The sequence below is a fragment of the Heptranchias perlo genome, chromosome 1, assembly GCF_035084215.1.
Source record: "Heptranchias perlo isolate sHepPer1 chromosome 1, sHepPer1.hap1, whole genome shotgun sequence".
NCBI lineage: Eukaryota > Metazoa > Chordata > Chondrichthyes > Hexanchiformes > Hexanchidae > Heptranchias > Heptranchias perlo.
Window position 1 is genome coordinate 58,791,402 of NC_090325.1, and position 20,157 is coordinate 58,811,558.

Consider the following 20,157-nt stretch of genomic DNA (forward strand, 5'->3'; position numbering starts at 1 on the left):
ATCATATTTATATTTTATATTTGAGGCAGCGACTCTTTCCTATGATATGGTTCCATGAGCACTCCATACCTATGAGTACCTCCCTCTCATGGCAATTATTCATTGGTTAGCCTTGACTGTGATTCTTGGCAGGTTTTTCAATCTCAACTGAGAATTGGGCCTAGTTCTGTCATGTCACATGTTTTTTTCGCCCTTTCTCTCTCTCTCTCTGCTACCCAGCAAGGGTCACTGGATAGTGATCAGGACTGGGAACCCTGACTACCCCCCTCGCCCCCCCCCACCAAACCCAGGAGCTTTGAGGCCAATCTGATTCCACTATTGCTGCCCCAGCTGAGATCAGCTAATGCAGCACAGACTAGTGATGGAACCTGGGATCCACCTGATCAGTTATTCAGTGCAAATCCTCTGAGCCGTTGGGGAGTCTTTGAATGCTAGTTTGCATAAAAGAAATACCTGGGAGTGAATGAAAGGCAGAAATCCGACTTGAGTGATCTTAAATCCCAAAATTACATTCCTGCCTTGAGGTCACTCATTGGTATCTATTTTTAATTACATAATGCACGAGCCAATTTTGTGTATGTGGGGAAACGACGGATAATCCGTATGTTTTTCTTTCTGTAGCTGCCAACTGAGAAGTTATTGCAGTCCCGATCCCACACATGGGATTACCTAGAGCTGGACCTGTTGGCAACATATGCATTATGCAAGAGGTTCTGTTGAAGGACCCGAGAGCACTGGAGCTGTACGATATTGTGAGATTCTGGCAGAAAAGCTCTTCTGTGCGTTCCCAACAGTTCCTCGTACCCGAGAATACTACAGAATACGGCCCAAGAGAGCGGGAGGATAAAAGATGCGGTCGGAGGCAAGTTCAGAGTGCGGCCCGATAGAGCGGGGTGGGAGGGATAAGAAGCACGGTCGGAGGTGAGTCAGCACACGGCCCGGGAGGATAAGAGGCACGGTCGGAGGTGAGTCAGCACACGGCCCGAGAGAGCGGGAGGATAAGAGGCACGGTCGGAGGTGAGTCAGCACACGGTCTGAGAGAGCGGGAGGATAAGAGGCACGGTCGGAGGTGAGTCAGCACACGGCCCGAGAGAGCGGGAGGATAAGAGGCACGGTCGGAGGTGAGTCAGCACACGGTCTGAGAGAGCGGGAGGATAAGAGGCACGGTCGGAGGTGAGTCAGTACACGGTCTGAGAGAGCGGGAGGATAAGAGGCACGGTCGGAGGTGAGTCAGCACACGGCCCGAGAGAGCGGGAGGATAAGAGACACGGTCGGAGGTGAGTCAGCACACGGCCCGAGAGAGCGGGAGGATAAGAGGCACGGTCGGAGGTGAGTCAGCACACGGCCCGAGAGAGCAGGAGGATAAGAGGCACGGCCGGAGGTGAGTCAGCACACGGCCCGAGAGAGCGGGAGGATAAGAGACACGGTCGGAGGTGAGTCAGCACACGGCCCGAGAGAGCGGGAGGATAAGAGGCACGGTCGGAGGTGAGTCAGCACACGGCCCGAGAGAGCGGGAGGATAAGAGGCACGGTCGGAGGTGAGTCAGCACACGGTCTGAGAGAGCGGGAGGATAAGAGGCACGGTCGGAGGTGAGTCAGCACACGGCCCGAGTGAGCGGGAGGATAAGGGGCACGGTCGGAGGTGAGTCAGTACACGGCCCGAGAGAGCGGGAGGATAAGAGGCACGGTCGGAGGTGAGTCAGTACACGGTCTGAGAGAGCGGGAGGATAAGAGCCGCAGGTAGGTGATCGCTTGGTGAGTATCACTTTTTTTTCTCTCCAGCTTAGAGCAGGGGTTTAACTAAGAGCTTAAATAATTTAAACTAGATAAATTAATTAGTCAATAAAACTAAGACTAGCGACTGATTTAAAAACTCAGATAAAGTAAATAAATAAATTCTGGTTCGACAAGCAGTGGAAGGGCAGGTGGTGTGTTGTAACTGCAGCATGTGGGAGTTTGTGGAGAGCAGTGTGATCTCAGGCAACCACATCTGCAGTAAGTTTCTGCAGCTCAAGGAACTTCATCTGAGAGATGTTGAGCTGGAGTCCGAGCTGCAGAGATTGTGATGCATTAGGGAGGGGGAGAGTTATCTGGACACTTTGATCCAGGAGTCAGCCACACCCCTTAGATTAGGTAGTAGTTTAGATTTCAATGATCAGGGACACGAGCATGTGACTGTGAGTCAGGCAGGTATGGGGACCCAGGATCCAGTGATGGAGGGGCCTCAGCCTTTGACCTTGTCCAACAGGTACGAGGTACTTGCTACCTGTAAGGATGAGAGCAAGGACTGCAGGGAGGATGGGCAAACTGATCATGGCACTGTGGTACAGGAGGCCATTCAAGTGGGGGGAGTGAAAAGCAATGTGATAGTGTTAGGGGATAGTATAATCAGGGGATAGATAGTGTTCTCTGCAGTCGCGACCGAGAGTCCCGAAGGCTGTGTTGCCTGCCTGGTGCCAGGGAGAAGGACATCTCCACGTGGCTGGAAAAGAACTTGGAGCATGAGGGGGAGGATCCAGTTGTCATGGTCCACGTAGGGACCAACGACATTGGTAGAATTAGGAATGAGGTTCTGCTAAGACAGTTTGAGGAGCTAGGGTCTAAATTAATAAGCAGAACCTCAAAGGTAATAATCTCTGGATTACTACCTGAGCCACGTGCAAATTGGCATAGGGTCAAACAGATCAGAGAGTTAAATGCATGGCTCAAAGTGTGGGAGACAGGGGTTTCGATTCATGGGGCACCGGCACCAGTACTGGGGAAAGAGGGAGCTGTTCCGATGGGACGGGCTCCACTTAAACCGGGCTGGGACCAGCTTCCTGGCAAATCGACTAACTAGGGCTGTAGATAGGACTTTAAATTAAAAAGGTGGGGGGGGGGAAGGGGTCAGGTGAGGGGAAATTTAGAAATCTAATTAGAAAAGTTAAGACAATAGAACAGTGTAGTGACTTGGGTAAAGATAAGCACAGTGTGGCAGGAAGGGACGGAGAGTTTACATGAAATAATGGAGTTTGTAACAAAGGTAATGCAGTCATTAGGGGGGACTTTAATCAGCATCGAGACTGCAATAATAGTGCAACAACAATTAAGGTCAAAGCAGGAAAAAATGGTAAAAAGTCAAAATTAAAGGCTCTTTATCTGAATGCACGGAGCATTCGTAACAAGATAGATGAACTAATTGCACAAATAGAGAGAAATGGGTTTGACCTAATAGCCATTACAGAGACGTGGTTGCAAAATGACCAAGGTTGGGAACTAAATATTCCATGGTACATAACATTTAGAAAAGAGGCAGAATGGAAAAGGGGTGGGGGGGGGGGCGGGGTGGTGTAGCCCTAATAATAAAGGATGACATAAGGACAGTAGTGAGAATGGAACTTGGCTTGGAGGATGAGGAAGTAGAATCAGTATGGGTGGAGATAAGAAATAACAAGGGGCAGAAAACATTGGTGGAAGTAGTTTATAGGCCCCCAAATATCAGCTATACCATTGGACAGAGTATTAATCATGAAATAATAGGAGTTTGTAACAAAGGTAATGCAGTCATTATGGGGGACTTTAACCAGCATAGAGACTGCAGCATAGAGACTGGGCAAAGATAGTTTGGAAGATGAGTTCATGGAATGTATTTGAGATGTATTCCTAGAGCAATACGTCATGGAACCAACCAGGAACAGACTATTTTAGATCTTGCATTGTGTAATGAGATAGGGTTAATTAGTAATCTCACAGTAAAAGAACCTCTGGGGAAGAGCAATCATAATATAATAGAATTTCACATTGAGTTTGAAAGTAAGGTACTTAAGTGAGAAAGTAGAGTCTTAAACTTAAATAAAGCCAATTACATAGATACGAGGGGCGAGTTGTCAAAGGTAGATTGGGAAATTAAATTAAAGGGTTTGATAGTTGAAAAGCAATGGCAAACATTTAAAGAAATATTTAAATATTCTCAACAAATATACATTTCATTGAGAAATAAAAACTCCACGGGAAGAGTGATCCACCTGTGTCTAACTAAAGAAGTTAAGAAGAGTATTAGATTGAAAGAAGAGGCCTATAATGTTGCCAAGAAGAGTAATAAGCCTGGGGATTGGGAAAGTTTTAGAAACCAACAATAGAAGACTAAAACATTGATAATAAGAGAGGAAATAGAATATGAAAGTAAACTAGCAAGAAATATAAAAACAGATTGTAAGAGCTTGTACAAGTATGTAAAAAGGAATAGAGTAACAAAAGTAAACGTTGGTCCCTTAGACAAGAGAAATTATAATGGGGAATCATGAAATGTAGATGCTTTAAACAAATATTTTGTATCTGTTTTCACAGTAGAAGACACATAAAGCATACTAAAAATAGTGGAGAACCAAGGAGTAAATGAGAGTGAGGAACTTAAAACAATTAATATCACTAGAGAAGAAGTACTGGACAAACTAATGGGACTAAAAGCCGACAAATCCCCTGGACCTGATGGCCTACATCCTAGGGTTCTAAAAGAGATAGTGGATGCATTGGTTATGATCTTCCAAAATTCTCTAGATTCTGGAACAGTCCCAGTGGATTGGAAGGCAGCAGTTGTTACCCCGGTATTCAAGAAGGGAGGGAGAGAAAACAAGGAACTACAGGCCAGTTAGCCTGACATCGGGCGTCGGGAAAATGCTGGAATCCATTATTAAGGAAATGGTAACAGGGCACTTAGAAAATCATAATATGATTAGGCAGGGTCAACATATTTTTATGAAAGGGAAATTGTTTTTGACAAATTTACGAGAGTTTTTGGGGGATGTAACTAGCAGGGTAGATAAAGGAGAACCAATGGATGTAGTATATGAGTGCAGCTCCAACAACACTCAAGAAGCTCGACACCATCCAAGACAAAGCAGCCCGCTTGATTGGCACCCCATCCACCACCCTAAACATTCACTCTCTTCACCACTGGCACACAGTGGCTACAGTGTGTACCATCCACAGGATGCACTGCAGCAACTCGCCAAGGCTTCTTCAACAGCACCTCCCAAACCCGCGACCTCTACCACCTAAAAGGACAAGAGCAGCAGGTACATGGGAACAACACCACCTGCACGTTCCCCTCCAAGTCACACACCATCCTGACTTGGAAATATATCGCCGTTCCTTCATTGTCGCTGGGTCAAAATCCTGGAACTCCCTGCCTAACAGCACTGTGGGAGAACCTTCACCACACAGACTGCAGCGGTTCAAGAAGGCGGCTCACCACCACCTTCTCAAGGGCAACTAGGGATGGGCAATAAATGCTGGCCTCGCCAGCGACGCCCACATCCCATGAACGAATAAAAAAAAAATTTGGATTTTCAAAAGGCATTCGATAAGGTGCCACATAAAAAGTTGTTACACAAGGTAAGGGATCATGGGGTTGGGGGTAATATATTATGGATAGAGGATTGGTTAAAGGACAGAGTAGGGATAAACGGGTCATTCCCAGGTTGGCAGGCTGTAACTAGTGGGGTGCTGCAAGGATCGGTGCTTGGGCCCCAGCTATTTACAATCTACATTAATGACTTAGATGAAGGGACCGATTGTAATGTTTCCAATTTTGCTGACGATACAATGTTTGGTGGGAAAGTAAGCTGTGACGAGGACACAAAGTGTCTGCAAAGGGATAAAGACAGGTTAAGTGAGTGGGCAAGAAGGTGGCAGATGGAATATAATGTGGAGAAATGTGAGGTTATTCACTTTGTTAGGAAGAATAGAAAAACAGAATATTTTTAAATGGTGAGAAACTATTAAATGTTGGTGTTCAGAGAGACTTGGGTGTCCTTGTACAACACAAAAAGTTGGTATGCAGGTACAGCAAGCAATTTGGAAAGCAAATGGCATGTTGGCCTTTATTGCAAGGGCGTTGGAGTACAAGAGTAAGGAAGTCTTACTACAGTTGTACAGGGCATTGGTGAGACCTCACCTGGAGTACTGCGTACAGTTTTGGTCTCCTTATCTGAGGAAGGATATACTTGCCTTAGAAGCGTTGCAACGGAGGTTCACTGGATTAATTCCTGGGATGAGAGGGTTGTCTTATGAAGAGAGGTTGAGTAATATGAGCCTATACCCTCTGGAGTTTAGAAGAATGGGAGGTGATCTCATTGAAATTTTTAAGATTATGAGAGGGCTTGACAGGGTAGATGCTGAGAGATTGTTTCCCCTGGCTAGAGAGTCTAGAACTAGGGGGCATAATCTTGGGATATTGGGTTGGCCATTCAAGACTGAGATGAGGAAAAATTTCTTCACGCATAGGGTTGTGAATCTTTGGAATTCTCTACCCCAGAGGGCTGTGGATGCTGAGTCATTGAATATATTCAAGACTGAGATGGATAGATTTTTGGACTCTAGGGGAATCGAGGGATATGAGGATTGAGCGGGAAAGTGGAGTTGAGGTTGAAGATCAGCCATGATCTGATTGAATGGTGGAGCAGGCTCGAGGGGCCGTATGGCCTATTTCTGCTCCTATTATGTTCTTATGTTCTTAGAAGGGTGATCAGTTTTGCTGTTTCTTTATATGCGGTTTTCCATAAAGCCTCACTGTCAGGTCACTGGCTTGCGGTGACTGAATAAGTCATATTGCATTACAAGAGTTTTACCAATGTTTTCAGTTTTGCATTCAGTTATGCTTCTTGTTAATAAATGCAGCTATAATTGGTTCATGGTAAATTAAATTCTCTTTTTTTATTTACATGAGATTAAGGATTTTTACCAGCGCAGCTTTGTGATTCATTTTTCTGTGAAAACTGTAGGCTTGAATATTTTGGTTTACTTGTCAACCAAGGAGGAGCTTTAATCACGAATGGACAATTATATATTCCATCTTTTCCTAGTGAGCGGGAAAGCCTGTAATTGTTGGACTTTAAATTCTTTCTCAGTGTCAGTTTGGTTTAGTTGGTAGCACTCTTCCTTCAGAGTTACAAGGTTACATTATGGACGCAAGCACATTATCTAGGCTGATAACGTCAGTACTGAGGAAGTGCTGTCTTTCAAATGAGATGTTAAATTGAGGCTCCATCTGCCTGCTCAGATGGACATCAAAGATCCCATGGCACTATTGAAAAAAGAGAGCAGGGAGCTCCCTAGGTGTCCTGGCCAACATTCCTCTCTCACTTGCCATCACCAAAAACAGATTGGCCTGGAATTTTCTGTGTGGGCACAACCCGGAAGTTGGACCCAAAATTGCGCCCATTCTGCTGATGTCAAGTTACCCTCACGTTTCTTGCCAATCTCATTAGCATACACCCGAGTGTAAAATGGGTATAAATCAGTGTAATTGACCAGCATGGGTTTTGAATGTAGTTGGAACAGAACCAGTGGGGTCTCTAGGACTATAAATATGAGAGGAAAACAAATTCTTTCAGAGGCTGGAGAGTGCAAGGTAAGTAGCACAGAGCTCTCTGACATAAAGATCTCTAATCAATTCATTTAAATTGTTCCGTAGAGAGTCTCCATTGTGTCAAATCGTTCCCTTCTCGCAGAGGACCGATTCACAGGAGAAGGCTGCTAGGAAGGGTACCTTTGCAGAGGATGACCTGCAGATCCTCCTCGATGAGATAGAGGGAAGATGGGACTGGCTCCTCAGCTCACTCACATCCCAGCTCTCACATGTTGTGGACGGAGGTGGCAGAGGCACTGAGTGCCACATCCATGGTCCCCAAGATGGCGGAGCAGTACCGCAAGAAATTCAATGACCTGAGCAGGGAAGGTAAGATACTGACCATCCTTTCCCTTTTTTTCTTGCTCACCATGGGCACCATGCTCAAATATCAGAGGTGGAGCTAGTTGATCAGTGACCTTGCAGCGAAAACTCCTGGAAAGACTCCGGTCATTAAAAATGCTGGAAGGCAGTCGCTGTGGAGGAGGAGGGGGACGATGAGGTGGAAAAGGAGAGGGAGGGGGAGATGTTTCCGGAGGAGCAGACTTTGGCTTTGTCTTGGAAAGCCAGAACCGCACATCTCTGCTCTTTCATGGGAGTGTGCCCTCCACCCACCTTCGGGCCACCCCCGAGCAGGGTCAGAGTCACCTGGCTCTCCTCAACCGCTGGAACGAACAACTGCCTCATCACCAGGCGAGCTCTCTGGCATCACAATCCAGTTTCGGGGAGCGAGGAGAATCTGAGGAGGTAGAGGATGCAGCCACCTGCCCGGAGAGAGCGGCCAGAAATCAGCATGGACTGACTGCAGGTCTGGAGGCGTCTGCCGGTGAAGCATCAGACGGGCATGAGGACTTTGGGATCCATCAGCGGGAACATTGAGCTTCTAGTGGGTTCGTCCTCCAAATCTGCTGGAATGCTCAGCACCAACACCACACTGGCAATGTTAGAGCTGTGAGAACCGACAGGGGACAGTGCGGGAGAAGTCGGGCCTGCCACCATGGTGGAAGTTCAGACTTCTACTCTTGAGCTTTGGGCAACAGACTGCAGGGCACATTGAATCATAGCATCCTGAGGCCTTGTGGGATCTGACAGCTGTCATCATACCAGTCGTTAGGCTGATGATTGGGCCACAGATCAAGGCTGCAGTGGAAGGGCGGCAGGCTGCATGAGACTGCTCTGGATCTCCATCCTGGGATGGAGGGTGCAGCACCCCTGGTCCAATAGGTCATGGCCGTCAGCTTGGATTGAACACAGGACTATGATTCATCAGCCTAGCATCTTTTCACCCTTTCCAGTCCCGAGTTTACTGTGACACGGCGCAGGGCAGCAGCTGGCCAAAGGGCTCATCTGGGCACTTGAACCTCAAGTGGGTAGAGGGAATTTAATTCCTGTCTCTACTACTTCCTCTTTCTCCCCCTTGGTCGGGATGGGGGGAAGCTGCCCGACTGGAAGATTGCGAGCGTCACTGTCATGTCCCGCTTGTTTGAGGCCAACCTTGTTTTTGAAGTGTTATTGCTGCTAAGTAAAATATTTTTGATTCAAAGAGGTTAAATTCTTATTCAAATTTGTCAAAGTTTGCCAAAGTTGTAACATTTGCTAAAGTTTATATTAGTTTAACTCAGGCTTCCAACAGTTCCTAATGTTGGGTGATGTTCATTAAAGGTTTATTGTTGTAAATAGTTTTTCAAGTTTCTAAAGAGAGTTTAACATTGCCATAAAACACTGTTTGTAATTAAAATTTTGCAGTTCCTGTAACAATTTGTTGTAATCTCTAATTATTGTTTAACTTTTTCAGGCAACATTTGTAGTTATTTGTAACAATTTGCGTAATGTTTACTAATGTTATGAAATATTTTTTGTAAGAAAACAGTCTTTGAAGTTAAAGAGAGCCGTGTCTGACCCTTCTGGTTACCACCTCTGCGGGGGCTCTCGTGACTGCCTGACTGCCCTGCCCTCTTGAAGCAAATGCACCACATCCCTCAGCTCCAGTTTCCGCAGTCCAGGATCATCTTATTTGATTGGCTCCTCCCCTAGAACTTACGCCATTGCATAGTTGTGCAGGACAAAGCACGTGCAACCTTCTCTTGGGAACATTGGAGAACATCCCGGACCTGTCTAAGCGTTTCTTCAGCACCCCGATGGTCCTCTCAACCACCTGCCTGGTGGACGCACATACCTGATTGTATCTCTTCTCTGCTTAGATCTGTGGGACGCGAAAAGGCATCATCAGCCATGGCAACAAGGGTAAGCCTTGTCACTGAGGATCGGTCCTTCCACTGGGCCCCCATCCCCAAGCACGCATGCGATGACAGAGTTGCACACAATGTGACAGACCCCAGCGTGCTCCATGTTCACATGCAGGATGTGCAGCCGGGTGTTGCAGATCACCTGAACGATGGGGAAGTTGTAGCTCTCTTTGTTCATGTAACTTGGTGGGTTCTGAAGTGGAGCCTTTAGTATGATGTGTTTTCTGTCAATTGCTCCCAGCCCTCTGGGAAAGCTAGCAATCCTTTAGAAACTTAGTGCCCTCTGCCTTTACTACACCATGGACATTCCACATCTGATGAACTTCCCAGCCCTATGGAAAAGGACGTCCATTACCTGCCAAATGCAGGCCCTCACTGCCCCTTGACTAATTCTGCACAGGTACCCTGTGGATGCCTGGAAGGACCTAGACCTGTAAAAGTTGAGGGCCATGGTCATGTGCATTTCCACAGTTAAGGCTCTGCTGCACGTGGACTGGGGCTTTAAGCCATCGCAGAGTAAGTCGCAAATTCGGCCGATAGCTTCCTTTGTAAATCTCAGCCGTCTCACTGTCAGCTTCTCCAACATCTCCTGGAGTGCCAATCACAGCCTATACACTCTCCGGGCCGGGTACTTGCGTATGGGGTGCTGTCTGCGCTGGTGATGCTTCACCCTCTGGGCCTCCTGCCTCTGGTTCTCTCCCTCTTGTTCCTCCTCCTCCATTATAATAGCAAACAGGGGTAGATCCAGCAAAAGAGCCATTTTTATTTCTCAACTTGACTGTAAAATGGCTGACTGCAGTAACAGGATTAGAATAGTGTCAATGCATCCTAGAGCAGCTGATTTTCATCTGCTTCAGGTGACTACGGGTGCCTGTCCGCCTGAAATTCATCTTGTAATTTGAAGAGAGCCTCTAAGCAAGTACAATTGCAGGAATCTCACAAATAAGGCTCTGTAACTTGAGGGAGATGTGTTGGGCAGAGGGATCGGTAGACGATCGTAAAAGATCGAGGCGGTTTGGGCATTTTGTACTTACGTGCATAACTCATTTAGGCTCAAAACTCCACAATCTTTTAGGCCGAGTATTTTCTTTGCAACCTGATTAAGTGTGTCTCTAGGCGAAAATAGGCAGGAAATTCGAGACCATTATCTGGTTATTTGTTTGTTGTTTGAGAGACCTTGCTGTGTGCAAATTGGCTGCTGCATTTGCCTACACAAGTGACTACAGCGCAAAAGTAATCAATCAGTTGTAAAATGCATTGGGATATCCTGAGAACATAATGAGGTGTGAAATAAATCTTGTTTTTTGCTTGTTCCCTGGAGCATGGTGCTACCAGGAGTCCTTGTCTCTGGAAGGAAAGTGGATAAGTTTGAAGTTCATGTAGATAATCCTGCCATTGTCAGTATGAATATAAAACTACGCTTAAACTTATCCAGAATCATTTTGATGGATTGTTCTTCAAATTGTTATCTTCCATGTAGTTGACTGCAATTATTGCTCTTTTTGGGAGTTTGTGCTGCTTACCAAAAATATAAAAATTTCTAACCATAGCCCTTTTGATAATCTAATCGAAGTAAACCAAAGTGAAATGGCCAGAGGGCAATTGACGCTGATTAACAATCGTCCAACTTAAAAACATCTTGAAGCAATAGACTCCTCCCGGATTTTCCCCCCTCTTTGATTGGCAACTTGGATGGTTGAAAAGCATATGGCAATAACAACTTTCAAAAAATGAGAAAACCTCCTCAAAGGCAGATGATCTTTGCGTTGCAACGCAATGTCAAAGTAATTTAGAAATAACTGAAAAAGCCAGCTTTGAATCTCTTATCATAGTATCATAGTAGGTACAGCACAGGAGGAGACCATTTGGCCCATCATGCCTGTGCCAGCTCTTTGAAAGAGCTATTCCTTGCGCTTTCCCCATAGCCCTGTAATTTTTTTCCCTTTGGGTATTTATCCAATTCCCTTTTGAAAGTTATTATTGAATCTGCTTCCAAATATATTACATCTACTACATTACCCTTGTCCAGTCTTTCTGTTACTTCTTCAAAGAATTGAATAAGGTTGGTCAAGCATGACTTTCCCCTCTGAAATCCGTGCTGACTATTCTTAATTATATTTTTGTTCTCTAGATGTTTTTCTATTACATCTTTGAGTAGAGATTCCATTATCTTTCCTGCCACCGACATTAAGCTAACTGGTCTATAGTTCCCTGGACTTGTTCTATCTCCCTTTTTAAATATAGGAATAACACTAGCTGTGTATCTGTACCCCTAGGATCCTAGGATAGAATAATAATAGTTCTTCCAGCACTATCAATAGAAGGTACTCACCATTTTCATGGAGGTATTCCAAAGTTCACTGGCAAAATGCCATCGGACCAGTTGGACTAATTCTTGTGTCAATGCTGTATTAAATGAGGAATATTACGTTCTTAGGCTACATAGTGTACCTCGAGATGAGGGATTTATTTTTGTTATTTTGCCATCTAGCTTTATTTAAGGAGAGAATTTAATCTTAATATGAATCACAAGCATCAGTTCCTTCGTAACAAAAGTTCAAGGTGATGACCCTGTCGACCATCATTCAGGCTGCGTCTCTAAATGACCTAAAATATTCTCTTTCTACATAAAAAGCAAAGAAAACCCCAAGAATGCTTCAAGATATCAAGAAGTTGTGAGTTATAGAGGATGTTCACAAATTATTAAAAGCTAGTGCACAGGTACAAAAGGTAATCAAACTAATGGATTGTTGGCCTTTATCTCAAGGGAGCTGGAATCCAAATGATGTTTCAATTGTACAGAGCCTTGGTCAAACCCCATCTGGAATAATGTGTTCAATTCTCACCACCGCATCTCAGGAAGCCTTGGAGCAAGTACAGAGATTGGGACTCGGGGAGTGGGGGGTGGGTGGCAGATTGGGACTCAGAGAGGGGCGTCTGGAGATTGGGACAAGGCAAGGAAGAGAGGGAGAGGGTGCCAGGGGATTGGGGAGAGGGGCTCAGGGACAGACTGGGTAATTAGGGATAGGGACTCGGAGAGAGGGGTAGTAGGGAATGGGGATCGGAAGATTACGGCTTGGTGGGGGGGGGAGGAAGAGGACTGGGAAATGGAATGCCGTTGTGTGGGCATGGTGCCCAGCATTTCTTGCAGAGCTGGGAGCAACAGCAACAGCAACATGGTGAGTGGGAGTGGCGCCAAAAGAGGAGCAGCCAGCAAAGGGGTGAGGTGACATCTTGGGACTTTACTGTGGGTAAATAGTGAAAGATTGTTTCCACTGTTGGCGGAATGAGGAACAAAGGGATGGAGATCGAGGATTCTCACTGCGCTCAAGGAATCCCAAGCTCTAACTGCCGCCATTCACACTGGGCTCGGAGAGGAAGGGAACAGCGCATGGCATAGCTGCAAACTGCAGCCACATTCCCTCAGCTCCTCTCTCAGGGCAACAAACCCCACAGACAACCCCGCACCTGACGCCCTGGCCTCATCTGTGGGTTCGTCACTTGGTATCTTGTAGAGTTTGCAGCCCAAGCTCAAGCTTCAATCAGCATCAAGGATAACAGCTGAACAATAGGATTTGAGGGGGAGACTGGCCTTCCTGGCGGCAGGCATTATTTTTGAATAAAACAAAGGAGAAAGAACAAGCATTCATAGAGCACCTTTCACAACCTTAGGATGTCCCAAAACGCTTTACAGCCAATTAAGTACTTTTTGAAGTGTAGTCACTGTTGTACCGTAGGAAACGCAGCAGCCAATTTGTACACAGCAAGGTCCCACAAGCAGCAATGATATAACCACAAAATAATTTGTTCTTTAGTGATGCTGGATGAGCTATAAATATTGGATAGGACACCAGGAAGAACTCCCCAGTGCAGCTCTCCTTCAGTACTGCACTGAAGTGTCACCCTGGAATATTTGCTATTGGGAATACGGTCTGGACTGCTTAGGGAGGCCCTGCTCTGCTACTTACTTCCCAGTTCGAGTTGACACCAATTGGTTACAGTGGAAAGTACTTTATTGCAAAGAACAGTTTAATACACTTAGTATTTAAGCAGTAGTTTACAGAATGGAAACTTGAGACACATTACCTGCTTCCTCACTGGATAGAGCTCGTGCCTTGGCCTCTCACCTCTTGGCCCCCACCCCTTGGACTCTGTGGCTCCTACTTTCTGCGAACTTCTTCAGACGACACAGACGTTAGGCTCCTGCCAGCATTTACGTCCATCCAGACAAATCTGGTCTGCACCCTCAGGGTTCCTCTATTCTGAACCTTTGTTCGAGCTGTATATTTACACACTGTAGCTGAGGATCATGTGGCATGCTGACTTAACATCATCAATTTGATGAGGAGGCCGGACTTAACCTCATCAACTTGTTGAAAAGATTACGACTGATGGCGCCGACTTAACATTGTCACCTTGCTGAGAACCCCAGACTTAACCTCATGAGGCGATTAGGCTGATAACAGTAACGTGTTCTAGACAATGGCAAGACAATTGGGGCACTAAATTGAGCTGTGTAGTGTCCGTTGTTTCGGCACTAAGTGGCCTCCCAGAGATCCAAGATGGCTTCTTGGATGCACACGCACAACGTGCGCCAGATGTCATCTTGGTAAAGGGTTTAGCGTATGCGCAGAGAATGATCACCGGCATCATTTAAAATAGGGAGAAAATGCATAGTGTGCAACGCTGATTTAAAGTGATACACATCATTTTGGGACTTAACACTCCACTCAACGCACTGTCTCAACCACTACCATCTGAACGTGTCTTCGAGTGCCTGGAGGACCCCCCACCAGAGCTATTTAAAGGGACCATGCAGGATTTACAGGTTAGTTGTTGGATTATTGTTTCTGGCTGCTGATGCATTTGTACCTGTTTTTGGAGGTCTCCTGTACTTGAATACTAGGATGAGGGGACATAGTCTAACATTTAGAGCCAGGACGTGCAGGAGTGAAGTTATGAAACACTTCCACACGCATAGGGTGGGAGAAGTTTGGAACGTTCTTCTACAAATGGCAGTTGATGCGAGCTCGCTTGTGAATGTTAAATCTGAGATTGACAGATTTCTGTGCACCAAGGGTATTAAGGGATATGGGGCTAAGAAGGGTATATGGAGTTAGGTCACAGGTCAACCATGATCTCATTGAATGGCGGAACAGGCTCAAGGGGCTAAATGCCACTGCCACTTGCTGCCTCTTGATATGCGCCACCTTCTCCTTCAAGAAAGCGGGACGTGTGTCTGGGTGATATGCCTGTCATGGTTGAATAGCTGCCAGTGTGTGTGGTCTGAGATGTGGGTGGGCGGCTTGCAACAGTGATAATGTGTAAGGGTGAGGAAGCATCTGATTGGAAGAGCTGTGTACTGATGGAGAGAGTTTGTTGGTATGTGGGTGATGGGGGTGCAGTGCGTGGAACAGTGGATGCGGTTAGTGGTGCAGTTTGTAGGTGATACCATTTGACAGTTGACCTCACTCACCTTGACCACTCGTGTCAAAACATTGAACTTCTTCCTGCACTGCATCCATGTTCATGGTGCTATGCGCCTGGCATTGACTGCGTCCCCTGCTGCCTCCCAGTGGCTTTTGAGCATATGTCTGGAGGGCCTTTTGCCCTCAGGGACTGGCTACCTTTAAGAGATTTTGGCAGACTGTCAGAGAGACAGCCTGCCTTTAAGAGATAGGGGCTCCCCCTGCTGGTGAAAAGTGTGAATGTCATTCAATCCTCGTGGCATAGCTGGTTTGGAACGCTGCTTTCCGGAAAGTGCTGAGGCTGGACGAATGTCTCGTCCTGCCTGCGATGGAAGCACCGGGTACAGGTTAATCGCTGCTCACGATACCCTCGCCCGGTTTCGGACCTTATGCAATTTAACCCCCTTGGTGTTCCCCTTGTCTCTTTTGGGGAATGTAGCTTGCCTTTTTCCAGACATGTGAGATTCTTTTATAGCTATGAAACTTAAACAAAGTGTTAACTGTGGTGTTTAAACACACATTGTTCAAGCTAACTACTATGCAATTGCCTTGGTTAATATACTGAATAAATGTGGTTAATACAAACATGATTAATACAATACATGTGGTTATATATTAAATGCATTTCATGATTTCATACATTGCATAAACAATTCTTTTATACTTGTTACATTTTTAGTACATAATGGCATTGTCTGACAGTGCTGAAGTCTCTGGAGTGGGAACCCCCAAACTCTGACTCAGAGGTGAGAGTGCTACCACTGACCCAAGGCTAATGCCTTGGCATAAAATATATTTGTAATCATTTTTTGAAGAGCAGCTCACTCTTCCATGTATTCTTTTAGATAGAATTTACAGCACAGAAACAGGCCATTTGGCCCAACTAGTCTATGCCGGCATTTATGCTCCACACGAGCCTCCTCCCACCCCTCATCAACTAGCCCTATCAGCATATCCTTTTATTCCTTTCTCCTGTGCTTATCTGACTTCTCCTTAACTGCACCTATGCTATTTGCCTCAATTACTCCTTGACATAGGGAGTTCCACATTCTAACCATTCTCTGGGTAAATAAGTTTCTCCTGAATTCCCTATTGGATTTATTGGCGTCTATCTTATATTTATGACCCCTAGTTTTCGTCTCCCCCATAAGTGGAAACATTTACCCTATCAAACCCCATTCATAATTTTAAAGACCTCTATTAGGTCGCCCCTCAGCCTTCTCTTTGCTAGAGAAAAGAACCCCAGCCACTTCAGCCTTTCCTGATAAGTAGAACCTCTCAGTTCTGGTATCATCCTTGTAAAGCTTTTTTGCACCTTCTCCAGTGCCTCTATATCCTTTTTATAATATGGAGATCAGAACTTTACTCAGTACTCTAAATGAGGTCTAAAAAAAACATTTTGTTTTTAAATGCTTGGAATGATGACAAGATGGACTGAATATCTTTTTCAAAAATATAATGTAATGAATGTATTTGGTTTTTATCTCCTCTGTAAGTTAATCCTGCACAGCCTACTTAGAATTAGCCTTGGTTCTGGGTTGTTATCTTGTTGGGTCCAGGTGTAAATTGTTTTTGGAGTAGGTGATAAAAATCTGAATCCCACAGTATAGTAAAGTATTCGAAAATTTCATTTCCACACCGTTCACCTGACGAAGGAGGAAGCCTCTGAAAGCTTGTGGAATTTAAAATAAATTTGTTGGACTATAACTTGGTGTTGTAAAATTGTTTACTATGGTAAAGTAGCAAGGTATTGTCGATAGGGTTGCCAACTCTGATTAGAAACATTCCTGGAGTTTTGACCATGTGATATCTGAACACATGATGCCTGATCATGTGACATCTGATCATGTGACATTTGATCACATGACTTTTACAAATATTATTGCAGTTACCTTATAAAGGTTGGGTCCCTTGTACTTGAATATTTTTGCTCGTGGTTTCATGTGTTGTGCGAGAAGTTCCCAGTACTTGGAGGCCACCCTAGTTGGAGATTAGGGGAAACCGAAAGCGGGAAGAGTGGAAACCAAAGGCGGGGAAGAGAGGAAACCCCCCATTTCAGAGACCCCCACGAATGTTGAGACTCCCCGAATATTGACACTCCCGTTTGCCGAGACTCATCGATTGCTGAGACTTCCCGATTCCTGACTCTCCAGCCCCCTCCCGACTGCACCCCACACGGTCACGGCTCCCTGCGAGTGACATCACTGAGCCAGAGGTTTCTCCGGTGACGTTGCGGAGAGGTGGGCGCACTGCAGTGGGATATTTATATCACTGATCTCCCGGGCTGCTGGAGGCAGTGCTCGGGGGAGGGACCCCTGATTCCGGGAAACTCCATCATTCCGGAACCCTAATTACAGAGTATGTCAGAGTAGCAGCACACTACACTCCTAGGCACTTCCCTATTTTGTTTGACGAGGAGCAGTAAGAAAAGGAAAAGGTGAGTTTGTAAAGTAAGACCATCCAGAACAAGCTGAGCTAAAGTAATTTGAGCCTAGTAGCCCAATAAGCCCAAAATATAGAAAGAGAGAGAGATGGAAGCAGAAACCTCAACAAATAATTAATATACATAAAGCTGAAGTTGCACTCTGTAGTTTCAAGAAATATGCTGATTTATCGGTGATTTTGTTACAACTGCACAATTATTATGACTGATAAAGGGATTGGAGGGGAGACTGTCCTCGTGGCTGGGATTTTAATGGTACAAATCCATAAATCTTGGAGAGGCAGATGCGTCCATGCCTAAATCCATTGATATGCTTTTATTTCCACCCTTTACTTTACTGATGGTGATGATAAATCTAACAATTCAATTATTTAATTTAAATATAAAGTAGTTATTTTGCCTCAGCCAAACTCATGCTACCGATTCACTTGAGAGAAACAATTACTACCAGTGTCAATGCCTTTGTTACAAAAGAAAATCTAGCTTTCTTTAGCATCTGACAATAGTCTTCACTCGTTTTTCACGCTTTTTGCCGAAGATTCCTGAAACAGGTGCAGGACCCTACTTTGCATATTTAAATTGATGCAGTGCTGATTTCAGGCAGCTGCCAGGCACGCCTAAAAATAGTGAGGACCAATATGGTGGTGGGTATGCCACTAGCGCAGAACAGATGCAGAATTTCGCCCCCAGAAATTGGTATACATCGGGCCCAGTTTACGCCCAAAAAACAGGTGAAACGCATACCAATTTCTACCCCACTCTGTCCAAATAACTTCTGCTGAATGTGGCCCACGCCAAGTGCTAGGATATCGGATCAGGTCCACCGTATAAAATGAGTTTGACATCCCTGCTTTAGAAGGTTGAAGAGTGATCTAATTGAGCTATTTAAAATGATAAAGGGATTCAAAATGATGGATACAGAGAAACTATTTCCTTTGGTGGGGGAATCCAGAACAAGGAGCAAAATCTTAAAATTAGAGCTTGGCCATTTAGGAGTGAAATCAGGAAACACTTTTTCAACTAAGGGCAATGGAAATCTGAAACTCGCTCCCCCAAGTTCTCAGTCACTCTGTCTCTGATAGATTCCAGTAGCTTCCCAACAATTTATGTTAAACTGACTGGTCTCTAGTTACATGGTTTCTCCCTCCCTTCTTAAATAATGGAGTGTCATTTTTAATTTTCCAATCCAAGAGCACAATTCCTGAATATAGAGAGCTTTGGAAAATTATGACAAATGTACCTACAATTTTCTGACCCATTTCTTCCCGTACCGTGGGGTGGAAACCCTCTGGTCCTGGAGATTTGTTTATCTTATGTCCCATTATTTTCTCCATTACTAATTTTTTACTTATATTAAATCCACTAAGTTCCTCCTGTTGACTTATTTGTAGGTTCCCTTCTACTGTTGGTATTTTGACCTCTTCCTCCACTGTGAAAATGGATACGAGTACTCATATAACACGTCTGCTATTTTATTTTTGTTCATTATAGTCTTGCTTGTATCTGTCTTTAATGGGCCCACATTCCCCCTTACCACTCTCTTAATATATTTATAAAAACTTTTGCTGTTAGCTTTAATATCCTTTGCAATTTTTTTTTAATATTCCATTTTCACTCCTCATTACTTTCTTTGTATCCCTTTTGTTCCTTTTCATAGCTCTCCCAGCCCCCTGGATTTTCACTTTTCCTTGTATTAGTGTAAGCCTTTCCTTTTATTTGATCTATTTCCAGTGTGATTAGGATCTTGGCACGAAATTACCTTAGGATTCAGAGCCAATTGTTGCTATGTTTGCGATTTGTTTTTTTTTATGGCAGGTTTTTAATGAGGTTCTGCTTGGTAACTCTCCCAAACTGTAAGCTGGAATGGCCAAGCTGCCCAGAGAAGGAGAAATGGAGACATTAATTATTATTGGGAGCTTGACTCTTCCAATCTTATTACAGATGCTTCCTCGAATGATTTTGATGTATTGCTGGGTATGAGGTGGTTTGAGGTGAACCTGCCTGTAGGATCTCCAGTAATCTGTTAACAGGAACGGAGGAGGTCTGGCTAGCTTGCAGCATTCTTAATCTCAGATGCCAGGAAAATCCATCCTTCGTAGGTTAGACAAAGCCATTGTGCTGACATTTATAAATAATCTAGAGGAGAAGAAGGAAAAGAGATGGTAGACATGGATAACTTGGTAATACGAACATACGAAATGAACAGGCAGGAAAAGACCAGCTGGTCCATCAAGCCTACCCCACACCATGATGGCTGGACCATCATGACTAAACACTTCTTCCCTTCCACTCACCCCCACAGCCATGTAATCTCCTGGGAGAGGCAATAAAACAGAGAAAAAACCCAGGACCAAAATGGGAAAAAATACTCTACACGTGTCAATATATCAAAGAATTTGTTGTTTGGGAAAGGGGGAGATGGAGAGAGAGAACCATTCACACAGCAGGCAGATTTACTTGTCTCTATCAGCTGATGAATGGTCATCTACCGCAGATCAATTGGTCACCATACTGCCCATGTGCACTTTTCTCTTCCTCTGGAGCAAAGTTCTGCACACCACTATGATCCTTGAAATCTTTCCTTGACTATATTGTAGTGCTTCTCCACGCTCCC